The sequence below is a fragment of the Xyrauchen texanus genome, chromosome 4 (genome assembly GCF_025860055.1).
Source record: "Xyrauchen texanus isolate HMW12.3.18 chromosome 4, RBS_HiC_50CHRs, whole genome shotgun sequence".
Classification (NCBI taxonomy): domain Eukaryota; kingdom Metazoa; phylum Chordata; class Actinopteri; order Cypriniformes; family Catostomidae; genus Xyrauchen; species Xyrauchen texanus.
Genome location: NC_068279.1, coordinates 6,997,313 through 7,011,244, shown reverse-complemented (window position 1 = coordinate 7,011,244; position 13,932 = coordinate 6,997,313). Strand labels below are relative to the sequence as shown.

The window sequence follows — 13,932 nt, the reverse complement described above, 5'->3', positions numbered from 1 at the left end:
ACCTGATAAAAACGCCTATGATATTGGTTACAGTAATGACATTTATGGGAAGAGAGACTGTGTCAGCCCAGTTCTGCCCTAAGTGTGATGAGTAGAAATGTATCGATTTATTCTGCTCACACTTTTTAGGTTTATGGATCAGTCTTTAAAGTAACGATAGAGGGTACATACAGTATAAAACATAATCTCCCCAGACAGGAAAAGAGACTGAAACCAGATCCTGCAGAAAATGAACAGATATTGCACTATACTGATGTATAGTCTATGTAGTCGTTTATCAACGCAGCCCAACATACTGTTATCTAAATGCCTCACAACAGCTCTTTATTGTCAAAAATAACATCTGGATGATTCCAATATAATGACTTCACTGGCAAATGATATACAAAGTGAGCATGTTTATATGTATGAATTTACACCGTTATGCTTATCAAGCCGACAACATGTGTGGTCATATTAATGCTTTAAATGGTTTTCCTATGACCTGTAAGGTCATAAACGGTTTAAGCACTAACCGAATGACACTTGTAGATTTTTGCCCATTATCCCAATTTCGCATTGCATATTAACACGCTTACCGGCGTTCCTACCGGTTTATCCTATGTTCAAATGTTTCATGTATGACTGTTTATGTTTATGTTTTGCCGTCAAAAGCCGAGAATCATCCGATGATTTCAAATCCCATGTAAACATGATTTTCTTGCATTGATGCATTTTTGGAATAAGATGGTTTTTGGTAGTTCTCAAGAGTATTGGTGTGCATGTAATCACTCAATGATTATTAAGTAACCAACAATATGACTGGAATATACAGTATAGTAGATTTCAGTGCAATTTAGCATTAAAAATATGGGCCATTCCATAAAATTGTGACAGCTAGGAAGTAACATCATTTGGACCCTTTCTATAGCATGGTGGGAATACAAGTAAATAAGAAATAAAAAAAAAATCTTTAAGAGGCCAAAACGGTCTTGCTTAATAAAGATGTGAAATACTTGTAACTTGAATAAAGTATGCAAGCTTCTTTTTCCCTTTTATTTTCTCCCTTTCAACCCAAATTGTAGTGTTGACTGCAGGGATTAAAACTAAATGTTTTAATTTTTAATGTAAAGCGTTCGGAGCAAAAACTGTATTTTTTCGTTCTGGTTCTGAAGTTCCGGAGCCTCCTTTCCAAAAGGTTACTGGTTAGAACAAAATAAAAGTTAAAGTTTAAAGTTTAAAATGACAGTACTCTACGCTAAGGGGTGGGTGAAACACCAGTTGCAGTATTGTCAGATCTCGTAAGAGATACAAGCAACCTGGTCTGGAAAAACAAGCACAAAATAAGCACACAAAAACACATTTTCCCCCATGTGGTAGATTTATCGGTGTAGAAATAATCAGCTGTTAATGAACAGTTAAGTATAATTTTATTTACAGATCTGATTCTGAGTCAAAACCCAGCAGCGTCACATCTGTATTAATGCTTCCTGTCTAACAATAATTCAGTGAAGACTTGGAAACAACTGTGATATTTACTTTTTTTACCTCTACTAATATTTTTCTTGTATCTGGATTTGCTATGCATGTATATGTAGTAAATATACATAGTTGTTAAAAGGTCTTCATTCAGAGAATGCCTCATCCACAACAGGCAATTAGGCAAAGAAATGTGTGATGCAGCAGTTTCCTTCAGGATCAAAGCACGTGTTTCATTTTTTTTCAGGCAACATGAAGTGGTGTAGTTCCAAACTTTTACTGTGAACAAAATTAACTGGTTATGACTGGTTACCAACATTTAAAAATAAAGTTTTCACTCCAGAACAATTGAAAATCACTTGTTTTTTGTCTCGAAGTTCATTCCATGAACCATTTTTAGTCCTTGACTAATTGTACTAGTCAAGCTCAATCTTTCAAAACTGCTTTCAAAGTTATTAAGACTCAACTCAGCTTGCCCCTATTGAGTGACAGCTTTTTTTTTTTCCTATTTTGCAGAAAGTGCTTTTTGCAATTAAAGCTTAAGTATGTAACTTTTCCTGTTAAAATGAATTCTCTTATCCCATCTTAATATGTAGAGACAACTATAAGTAAGCCTACAGGTCAAACTGATCAAATTAATGTCATGGTTTTTGTACCCTGAAAAAGCCCTTTATGTGGTTACTAAAACTAAAAGCCATATTATTTACAGTATTAATGTTGTAAATGACAAAACGAGGCAATATCCAAATGGACCATTACAACAGGGACAGATCGCTTGCATGCCAATGAGGAAAAAGCTCTCATCCCCCCATGAGTACATATCATTTCTCACATAGTCATTCAATTAGTGACCATAAAGATCAAAATCAACATTTCCATTCTGTTACTTTAGGAGCAGTGAAGAAAAACCATTTGCAATAGTGATTTTTTTCTCTTCATATACAGAACTATTTATTGGCACAAATACAAAAATCACCACATTCAAAATCATTCTGACAAACAAAATACGTCTGTGATACTCTACATAGCCACATATTCAATCCTTAATGTACACAAATTTAAGATGAATTCTGATTTATACATAAAAGTATATACACACACATTTTGGCACAATCTGACTGTCTGATATGTAAAGGATCTATGCATTCCTACTGAGGACAATGCTCTCCAGCAGGAAGCTCATACTGTAGTGTGCGGTGAAGTTCCGGAACACTTCTACCTGCTCAGAGAAACTCTGTAAACAAACCAAACCAGTGGAAATGAGCAAGGTTATGAGACATCACATTATTGAACAAGAGCATTTAGTCAGTGGTCTATTAGCTTTAAAACAAAAGTATGAAATTTTAAGGGCAGCTCAAATACTTTGTGGTGAAGCTGAGGTTGAAGTCTCCTGCACAGCTACAAATACAGTGGCATGTTTGCTTCCTTCACCCCTTTTTGCATTTCGAACATTCCTATGATGTGATAAAATGTTTTCCATTCAAGTTACTAAATACTGTATGCCAGAGGTCGCTAGGGCATGTGCCATTTGGGTGTGCCATAGGAAGTGTTGGGAGTAATCTGACTGCAAAGTAATTTGTTACTGTAATCTGATTAATTTTGAAGTAAAAAAAGTAGTGTAACACATTATGGGCCCTATTTTAAGAGCACAGCGTTATGGCATAATTCATGTGCCTCAAAGTCAATGGGCATGGCCATGAAGTTATGGTATTTCGTGCAAGTATGCACCAAGTCTAGGTGCAAGTGGGTTTGGTGAAATCACACATGCAACGCGCTAATGGGCTAGACCAAGTGCAATTTATTTCTGAGGTTTTTCTCCGGTTATTGCAGCATCGGCGACCTATTGTATAGTTCATTCCCTGTCAAGCACTAGCGATATAAACAAAGCAGCACATTCATAAGAAGTTGGTAGGGTAAATGGACTGTATGCAATGAATAAGAAGAATAAAGAATATGGACACGCTCCTTTTATATACTTTGAAAATGTTATTCTCGTTTTGATATGGATGTACACTCTGAATTAATAGTGATTGTATCAGCTGTTAGGGGTGTGTGTGAAATGGGGGCTCGTCCTATGCATTTGTTTGATTTTGTAATCGTTGTAAGACGCGTCGGTAATTAGAAACGCCTGTTGGTGTTTTCAACAGCTTAGGTGTTTGCAAGTGAATGTGCCGACAGATCGACGTGTAAGTTGGATAGTCACTGTTTTTTTTTTTGTTTTTTTGTCAGTAGTTGATCACAAATGTCCGTCACTTGTCCATGAAAGGAAAGTGAGGTAGGTGAGTTACTTTAAATTGACCTACATTTGGAAAGTGATATAAAAATGCTAATAAGGTAGATGTATGTTTTACTCTTGTTTGGCATTTGTTTAGTGGACTTATAAGAACAGTTGAGATCTGGCATTCACGACGTATATGTAAAGGTTGTTTACCTTTTTTTGGCGTGGTATGTAGCCTATGTTGTTTGTTACTCTCCGTTAATTTTGCGTGAGATTATAGCGAGGTCAAATTGATGTTTGACTTCTCATATTGGTGACGTTTCCTTGTTAGGCTGAAGCAACGTTTACGTTGACTCTTTATTATTTTAGTTTGTTTTTTTTGTGCTGACGCTGGGTTGAGGGCACTGCCGTTGTATAGTCCCTCTCTGGTTTGTCCGAGAGGGTTCTGTACTGTCGGTATTAGAGTGCTTAAAGTCACTTAGCCCTTGGTGGAAGCATGAAGTCCAGGGTTGAGGTAGTGTTGTGTGTAGGTAGTGGGGAAGGTCACTAAATATGAGGTTTTGACAAAGAAAAAACAAAACACACACCCCTAACACAGCACACACTACACTTCTACCGGTCAATTTTGAACAATTAAATTAATTTATTGAAACAAAAATTTACCCGAAAATATTTGTAAAATCAAATTGCACTTCAAATGAAATGAAAACATAATCAAAATAATGAAATTGTAAAAAAAATAAAAATAAAAGTATCAAATCCAAATATTTTGTGACACACATATATACATATTTAAGGATTTCATATACTTTTTATATTTAAATTGAAATTTGGCAACTTATCAAATTTAACAAATTATCATTATGAATATGACCATATTATCTTTAACAAACTATTCACCATAAACAGAGAATCAAAAGTTAAGCAAGCACATACTGTTGACAAGGGTGCGTTGCAGGGCCGGGTCATACAGGAGTGAATTGGGTGAGCGCAACCAACAGTAAATTGATTATCAGCATATACATTGTGATATTGCGTGATCTCTCGAACAAAACCGACCACCATACTCGTTTTTTCTTTTTATATTTATGAATATATATCTCTTATATACTCATACCTGAATGTATTGGAACAAAAGGCATTCTTATCATTGCTGGCCACTGGATTTGCCCGCTGATTTCCTGCCATAATTTCCTCCAATGATGCTTGCTGAATGACATCAAAGCTGATGCCCATGCTGGTCCCGCCCTCCATGTCGTTAACATGTTGATACTGCAAAATGGTGTTCACCACCAAGCTCTGAATATCCAACTCCACACAAACTGAAACAAACACAGTCAAAATAGTAATAATGGATTCTCTACTGCATGGTGGGAGAACAATCAAAACACAGTTTTCAAAAGGTCTGATGGAAAGCAGGTGTGATTAGAACTCTTTTAATTCATAAAATAATTCAAGTTCAAGAATTGGAAAATGTAACATGTACAGTACGGTGTACATGTCTGATTCTATATGATTGTACTTAGCTGTGGTGTAGAAGCCCTGACTGTTGATCTCCATGGAACCCCTCTCATCACTCTCCATCACAGTCTGCTGTCGTCAGCCTCTTTACCCCCGAGATCCGGCCGTGCTGTAGGTGACAGCCACAACAGGAGGTTGTGCTTTCTTAGATGACGTGCAAGAAATACGTATGATCCAAAAATAGAAATGTCCTGAGGGTTTTCCCACAGGCAGGTGATAATACCTGGAGAGAGTAAGAGCATTTCAGGATGCCACCAAAAATCTGTTGAGTAATCATGCTGTCGAAACACCTAATCCTAGGACAATTTACATGAACCAAACCCCAGACACCCACTTCGAACAGACTTAGTTCTTAGTTTTAGTTCTTTGTTGCATACTTAAGTTAAGTAGTGAATTGCACTAGTGTAAAATCAACATAAGTGTTGCATGTACCTGGCCATATCAAAAGCCTGTGAGAGGCAGCTGTCCAGGTTAAGATAGTGCTTGATCATGTGGTGAGCCCCATACCATTGCTAGTCCAGTACATTGTAGATTATCTCATCAATAACATGCACAGGCATCACCGGGAACTCCTCCAGTCTCGTCATGCCGGCCACAAGACGGCACAACTGGGATTTAAATTATTAGAGCTGAAACATGGACCTTACTGTGTCAAGGACAAAGACTCTGACTTTGCGTTGTGATGGTATGAAGAGACCAAACAGAGCTTTATGGCCTTGACTGTGATGATACAGGTAGATATGCCTTACACTGTAAACGATTTATCTTGAATACATTGAAGCATACCCATAAACTATACTGACACACCTGAACAAAATGCTTAAGCATTGAGTGCATTTATACGTAAAAATAACATATAATACAGGGACTACAGTACAAAAATTATATTTTTATCTGACCTGGCTCAAGGTAGCTGAATAATTATATATAATATAATATAATAATCCTATAATTACGAAATCAGTGACTCTCCCCTCAAAGTTTACTGATCACCAGTGGTAAGGAGTTTGGAATGCATGTCAATAGCAGGCGTAAAGGCAATTTGTCTCAGCTGTCCACTTTGGATCAACTGAAACAGACATTAATACCACAAGAAAACAGGGCCTAAATGTACATGTCAGCATGGCTGGGTATTGATACAGGTTTCCTGATTCGAATTCACAAAGTTTTGATTCCATTCAGATTCAATATTGATTCATGTAGGTATATTTCAGTTATAATGTCCCTTTTGCTTTCATATGAAAGAAATGATCTCCCAGCGAATGGCGTTAATTATACAGGGGACCTTCTAACTAGGTACATTATGAAAATATACATTTTATAAATGTTATAATTTTTTCATTATTTTAGACACATTTTATATTTAAAAAAATTAACAAATCCATGTATTCATTCAATAAATATGATATTCAAATGAATATATTATTTACTGTTACATGTATATTGTTTAATTGCATAATTTGTTACTAGTTACAGGTATATACATTGATTTGCTGAACACATGCTAAAAAACTGGTACCGTCTCTTTAAGAAAACCAGCATTTCTTTAAAGAACGTCTGTAAATGAGCACATGTTAACGAGAGAGACTCAAATGAATACATTTTGATCAACAACTGAATGAACAGAAAGGAAAGGGTATTGAAAGAGACAGTATTCAATGACAAATGAGTCGCGTGGGCCTCATCTTTAGAACCAGTGAAATTTGGTTGCAAATACGAGTGTTTTCCTCTCGTTGTAGAAGAGGGTTGCGCATTGAGTAAAAGACAGATCTTGGAATTTAAGAATCGATATAGAGATCATTCAAATGAAGATCGCGATGCATTGGAAAATCAATAATTTTACCCACTCCTACATGTCAGATTCAAAGTATCCAGCCTGTAGTCAACAAAAAACATTGGGAAATACTGCATGCTCTTACTCGGTAAGACATGGCACAACATGGAGGTTATAACTTTATATAATTATAAATTATTATTTGAATTCTTTAAGTATCACACCTTTTTGCAGGTAGCTCCCTCTTCTTGCTTGGGAACTCTTTGATTGACATAGAAGACTCGTGGAATGTTGAGTTTCATGCAGTGCAGGTCACTGCCAATCACAGCTCACAGCTTATAAAGGCCTGGGTGATTGGTCTCTGCAATCTAGAGGGAGTGGTTAAAGACACATAGCATGTATTTTCATAGTGCCATAAACTGTAGTCATGTTTCACAGACCAGAAATTGAAAATAAGGCAGAAGTGATACGGTTTATGGACGAGGCTCCAAACACATAACGACAAGAGGTGTCAGCTGTGTGACAGCGCTTCATTTTAGATTTGAAAAAAATTAAATAAAAAATGCACGACCTGAAAAACCATAACTTCACTTCAGAAATGCAACAAAACTCAAAAAGATGACATCCAGTTTCCACAGACCCACTGGACACACACGATAAGCTCATCTGCATGCGATTTGCAATGCTGCACGTCCAGATGCACGAGAGAAGGTGAGCCATTTGTTTCCGCGCGGAAAAAGCTGAACTCTAAACCTATTTATCAACACAGTCATTTGCAACAGAGCCTTTTATCAAGCAATATAAAATAATGTAATGACAAAGACGTCCGTCGGACATGCAAAAAAGTTACACACTTGACGGTTGCACAAACACTTTCTGTTCATTAAATCTGACTGAATCCACACAATCTTATAAGGTTATTTTCTGCAGATTATAATTTGTGCTCTGTTTTATGTGCATTAATTATCATTTAAATGTAAATGTGATCTTCCTCCTCATGTAAATTAGATTTCATGATGATTAAGTAATTGTAATAGTTCGCAATACCCCACTTCTGCTAAATATTTAATAGTTTATGGCCATTATCACAGACAAATCTCAATGTGGGAATCCAGAGCTTTACTGAATAAAGCCGCAAAACAGGTGAGCCGTTAAAGCTAAACAGCTGTGCATCTCGCACCCCGCAGACACAATATAAAACTTGCTTACCTGAAGGAGAAATGAGTGGAAACATGCATCTTTCAATGACATGAATACTGTTAATATTGTTTTCTGTGTTGCATATACAGTAAGTTCTAGTTAAAAAACTACAACAAGCAAATAGCTTTTTAATCTTCATAAAATGTTTAACCATGAATTGAACTCAATATCCAAGATCCTCAATAAACAAGATTAGGAATCAGATACTGTTTCTGAAAAGTTTAAATATTTTATTCCGTGGTCTGTTTTCTCATATTTGAGTTCTAAACTGAAATGTCTAGATCATGTTGAACTAGTTAAAGAAAAAAGTATAAGAAAGTGGGCACATCTGAAGTAGGTAATCTCTGTCAGCTTGAATTATATACATTTTTATTTAGTTTTGTGTGTCTGTTGGTTTTAGATATTGTTTGCACAATTGTTTTTGTTGTTGTTGTTATTCAATTGTAGAGTGCATCAAAATTTAGGCTAATGAACATATTTTAGCCAAACGTGACTTCACCTCGACAACTTTATGCAATCTGAGAAATTAAAAATGTTTTCCAATTACTCAATTAATCATCAGAATGACTGTTCGATTACTCGATAACAAAAAATAATCGATAGTGACAGCCCAACACTAAACTGGTCTGTCTTACCTGGACAATCTGCCATGGCATGTTGAGAATACGGCAGGCAGTTCGACGCAGGAATCTGCCTAGTCCAGTAGTTAGTCCTTCACGTATTACACCACCCCCAATTGGCTGAGCCTCTCCATCAAACAAACGTCACCACTTTCTGCGTTCCTTCCTCTGCCGAAGTTGCAGCTCCCATTTTTTCTTGTGGTAGAGCAACCAGACAAGAAGTTCTTCCAACACACAACAGTTATTTGCCACATTAATGAAAGCATGTGCATTCTGTCTGCCTTACCAGTGAGGCACCAATAGTGGCGTGGTCCTAGTATTTCTCTCCAAGACTGATTGAGCTCCTGCTTTTGTGACTCAGCTTGGCTGTCCTCTCCCTGAGACATCCTCTTCCTCTTAGTGCTGATGAGAATGATGGGCTACAGGGGGCGCTGTGGAGCACCAAGTCCTCCATATCAGGAGTCTCAACTGCTGCTACAGTTTGTTGGGCCACCTGAGAGACAGAAGCTTATAAGTCCTTAACAAATAAGAACTATGGTATTCTTTCGGTACCATGTAAATATAGAACCTTGCAGTACCATGTAAATATAATGGTACATAAAAATGGTAATCATTCAGCACCATGGCATACATAAAGTACCATGGAGTTAACATATGATACCATCACTGTACTATGATACTGCCACAGTACTTTTTTGTAAGGGGGAGGGCGTGGTCGGGCTGTGATGAGCACGGCTGACGCTGAATCAGCTGATCAGTGGGAGAGTTAGATAAGGGGCAGCCGGAGATGCTGGTTCGAAAGAGAGAGACGAGTTGTATGTATATCTGTGTTGGTTTAAACTTCATTAAATTTGTATGTTGATTGTCAGCCGGTTCCTGCCCCTTCCTTGCCCATACTTATGCTGTTACAGGAGGAGGGATGCGCTGTTGCTGAATCCTTTCCACTTCCGTCCACTAAATGAGCAGCCGAGGCCGTCTGCCTGGGGACGAATGGGTCGCTGCCGGCCGCCGAGTGCCAGAGGAGCAGCAGCCGTCCGCTGAAGAGGAGGAGCAGTTCCGTCTGCCAAGGGGGAATCACTGCCTTGCGCTGGGGAAGAAGCGAGCTGGCGTCCGCCAGAGGGCAGAGGAGCAGTTAAGTACCAGGCGACAGCGCGTCCCGGAGCTGGCAAACAAGTTTCTCCTCTCTCTCGCTTCGCCTCGCTCTTTCCCACTCACCTTTCCCTCCCCTCGTATCTCCCAAGGCTCCTGAAAGGCGGGGAAGACCTGCCGGCTCATCTTTATACCCCTCCTGGCTGCTTAGCCTGATTCAGGACCGGCCGTGTATCTTCACGTCCCGGCCATCCTCCTCATCACTGTCTCTTTCCCTCACTGGTAAAGAGTTCCCTGATCTTCTTCTGTTTGTAGATGTCATTAATTTACAGGAGCTTCTTATGCAACCAGTCTGAATGATGCACTCTAGGTACTGGATTATTCACCTGAACAGAAATCTTTACTGTCAAGAACAGCGAACTGAAAACAAGGTAAAATCTAATAAAGAAAATATAAAGCTGGCTGAGAAGACTGACAGAGGTTCCAATTAATCTGTATTTACCTGTTGTAGAGGTGCAGGAATAATGATGATCTTCTGTATGGCACTGCCCAACCGCTCAATGTAGTAACCCCAGTCCAGAAGCTAACATGGGAATGGGAAGAATCAGAGATGAACAATAGAAATAATAATAAAAAAATATATGTATAAACATAAATAATAATGCAACATTGCATTGGATATTGGTTATTATTATTGAATTGTGGTCAAAGTTGATGCATGTTAAACTCAAGTAGACAGCATAACTGAACTCACAGATCTGATGTCAAGATCGTGGAGGCTGGGCATCTTCAGCCAATGTTTTTTTTAACACTTTCCTCTGCCTGAAAAATGGCAAGAGGTATCGCCCTGTGTGAGAAAGAATAGAATAAGCTCTTATATTTTATTTATTTCGAAGAAAGAAGAGTGTAGACATGAAAGCAGGGGTGAAAGTAAGAGAATGAGATCAGGACATCCGCTAAATTAGACTCTAAACTTGATCCACATGAGCCAACAGTTTTTTACATTTGAGAATGTGCACAGCCCACTGCATGACAGCTTTAACAGAATAATCACTTTTGAGAAGTCAAGTCAGGTTTAAGTGTAATGAAAAACATACACAAGAGAAGCTCTCTCCACAGTTCTGCACAAACATTCTAACATTGGTCATTTTCGGCACCCAGGCATATCATGGGAAACAATATGCTGTTTACGGTCCATTCACCTCTCAGTGCCGGGTTAACCCTCCGGCTTAGGCGGGATGACATATCGACAGCTGAGGCCTGCGCCCTTCACCATCTGATCTCCATGGAACTCAGTGAGATGCTTGGTGGTGCTGATGGAGGTGGATTTCTGTTCTCCGTATTCTTCCAGTTTACGTGACAGCGATTTTCCGAAATCAGCTCAAACAATTCTGCATCTGGCATATTTGCAGCCTTGCAGCCTTGGAGACAAAGGACAAGAACAATAACTCTTTCTTAGTGGTTTCCCACAAGACAATTGTTAATATTATTATAAAACTGTGGTTCTTATTATATCTCTGATATAAAAAGCATAGTCTGACAAGCAAATAAAATCCCATCATCATACATAATCAATAATTCACAGTCACAACTGTATAAGATTTTGTGACTTCTCATTTGGTGTTACGCTGCAGTAGAGCACATCAAGCCAGTAGTCTGCCACTTTAGTCACAGAGGCGTAAATCTCTTCAAGAGTCGTGCCTTTCAGGAAGGCCTCGAACACAGATGATTGGAAGATCTTAATGAGCTTGAGTTCTCCACTTCACCTCAAAACCCTTCAGCTCAGCCAGAGATCCATCCTCATTAAACACAGCATACCTGAGGAAAGACAGGATATTAACTAAGCATTGAACCTGCAACCTTTTAGATAGCAGCCCAGATCTTTAACCACTATGTGATACCACCTTACACCACAAATATTTTTCTTCATATTAAAACAGTCTCTCTTATTGCTGGACAACACTTACGATGTGGTCTGCACACATTAGAAACCTTTCAGTCATAATAAAAAGGTGTGTTGTTCAGGAAATTTTAATAATGCAATGAACTTTACAAAACTTACATTTTATGTTCACCTGTATCCCTCACCTCAACTTTAGCTTTTTTCCCTCTTTCTTGGAGGCAGGTAAGATCATAGCCAGGTATGGCCCATCTACCTCAAAGAAGATGCTGTTCTCAGCTCTGGTCTCATATGTCAGAGATGCAGGAACAATAAGCTCCTGATACTGATGATTGGTGAGGCCTTCCTATACAAAAAAACATTCAAAAATACAATGGCTCGGAGGCCTGGGTAGCTCAGCAAGTAAAGACACTGGCTACCACACCTGGAGTTTGCAATCGAATCCAAGGGAATGCTGAGTGACCTCATTGAAGTTGGTGACCTGCTCGAGTGGAATCTTCTCCACTTCCTCGATGGCATAACGAAGAGTTCTCCCCACCCTCTGAAGCAGAAAATCAAATGCTGCTGGATTCTGCCAGAACAACATACATATAAATAATTATGGCACAATAACAAAAACATCCATTTGGACTGGTAAAAGAAAATCTACAATTACCATTGTAAATCGGCAGGGAATATCACTGCGGAACACTCCAGATTCCAAAGCTTCTACGTGGCCACCCATGTAGGTCTCGGAGTCGAGGACATGACCATCATCTGTGAGCTTATTAAAAACCTGCTCCTGTTTGTTTGGGTAGACAATGTTGGTTGTGGAATGCCTGGATCATCAGCAAGGCTTCACGCAGGGTACAGGAGCCTTTTCGCAAAACCTGTTTACAAATTGCGTGTTCACACACAGTATGAAGCAAAACAAATATGCTAAAAATTTGCATTATATCGACAGCTTTGCATCATCACAGTGCATTAATAAATATAATGAGAAATAGATTTGAGAATACAGACCTCATTGGGTTCCATAGGGATAATGGTGCAAAGGGCAAAAGTGAAGGGATGAACATATTTCATGTAAAGGTAGTTTGTGGCCATAGCATCAGACACTGACTAGGTGGCCAGAGTCATAAAACATGTTTTTATTAAAAGTTAATTGTGTTTAAAGAATAGTTAGTCAGTATAAATGATTTAAATGTGTGACAGTGGTTGAATTTCTCCCATTTCCACTTGTAATTAAACTATTGGTGATGATCTAAAGGCACCACAGCAAATTCTTAATGCCTGGGACTGAATTACGTCAACCATTTTCTTCCATAATGTTAATGCTAAACTATATACAATACTTCGCCTGGGATTGAATTACGTCAACCCATTTCTTCCATAATGTTAATGCTAAACTATATACAATACTTCTGTAATCAATTGTAGATCTAATCCATGCACTATATACTCTCCTTAGGGTGTGACAACTTGCACTCCAGTCTGTCCCTGCCAAACACCGTAGAATATAAATTCCCTTTTTACATTTGTCAACTAGTTTCTGAATGTGTGTGCCAAATGTCAATTGCAAGTCCATCCATATTCCCAAAAACCAAACCACTGATACTTTCTCTAATAACTGATCATAAAGTTGTTTTTTTAATTGTAGGATTTTTTTTCTTTCTTGAAAAACCATATTACCTGAGATTTAGTCATAGAGAATCTAAATCCCCAAAAATGTGCCCAAATTCCAACTTCAGCTATTGCCTCCTGCATTCTTTTCTCCACATTCCTCTTCCACAATGCTCCATCATCTGCATATAATGATATTATATCTGGCCTAATTCTTGAAACATTATCATTATTTAAAAAGGAATGGGACTTGAAACACTACCTTGAGGCAAGGGTGTACATTTGCTTGTTTTGATTATTGGGATGGTTACCCCCCCCCCCTGCCTTGAGGCGTTCCATTATCAATCGAATATACTAAAAGATTACGATGCTCCCACCCTTACTTGTATTGTCCTACCCATTAAAAAACTCATAATCCAGTTGTATAATATCCCCTTTATTCCCATTTTATCTAGTTGAATTAATAACCCTTCCTTCCACATCATGTCATAGGCCTCCTCTACATCAAAAGACGTTTTGTGTTGTTGGTACCGCAAACTCCAGTCATCTT

The 13,932-nt window shown here is 38.3% G+C and overlaps 1 pseudogene; it reads right to left on the bottom strand.

Annotated features, from left to right (window-relative positions):
• Positions 1 to 2,474: 2,474 nt before the first annotated feature.
• On the bottom strand, positions 2,475 to 12,899 carry LOC127637115 (DNA polymerase epsilon catalytic subunit A-like; annotated as a pseudogene).
• Positions 12,900 to 13,932: the final 1,033 nt, after the last annotated feature.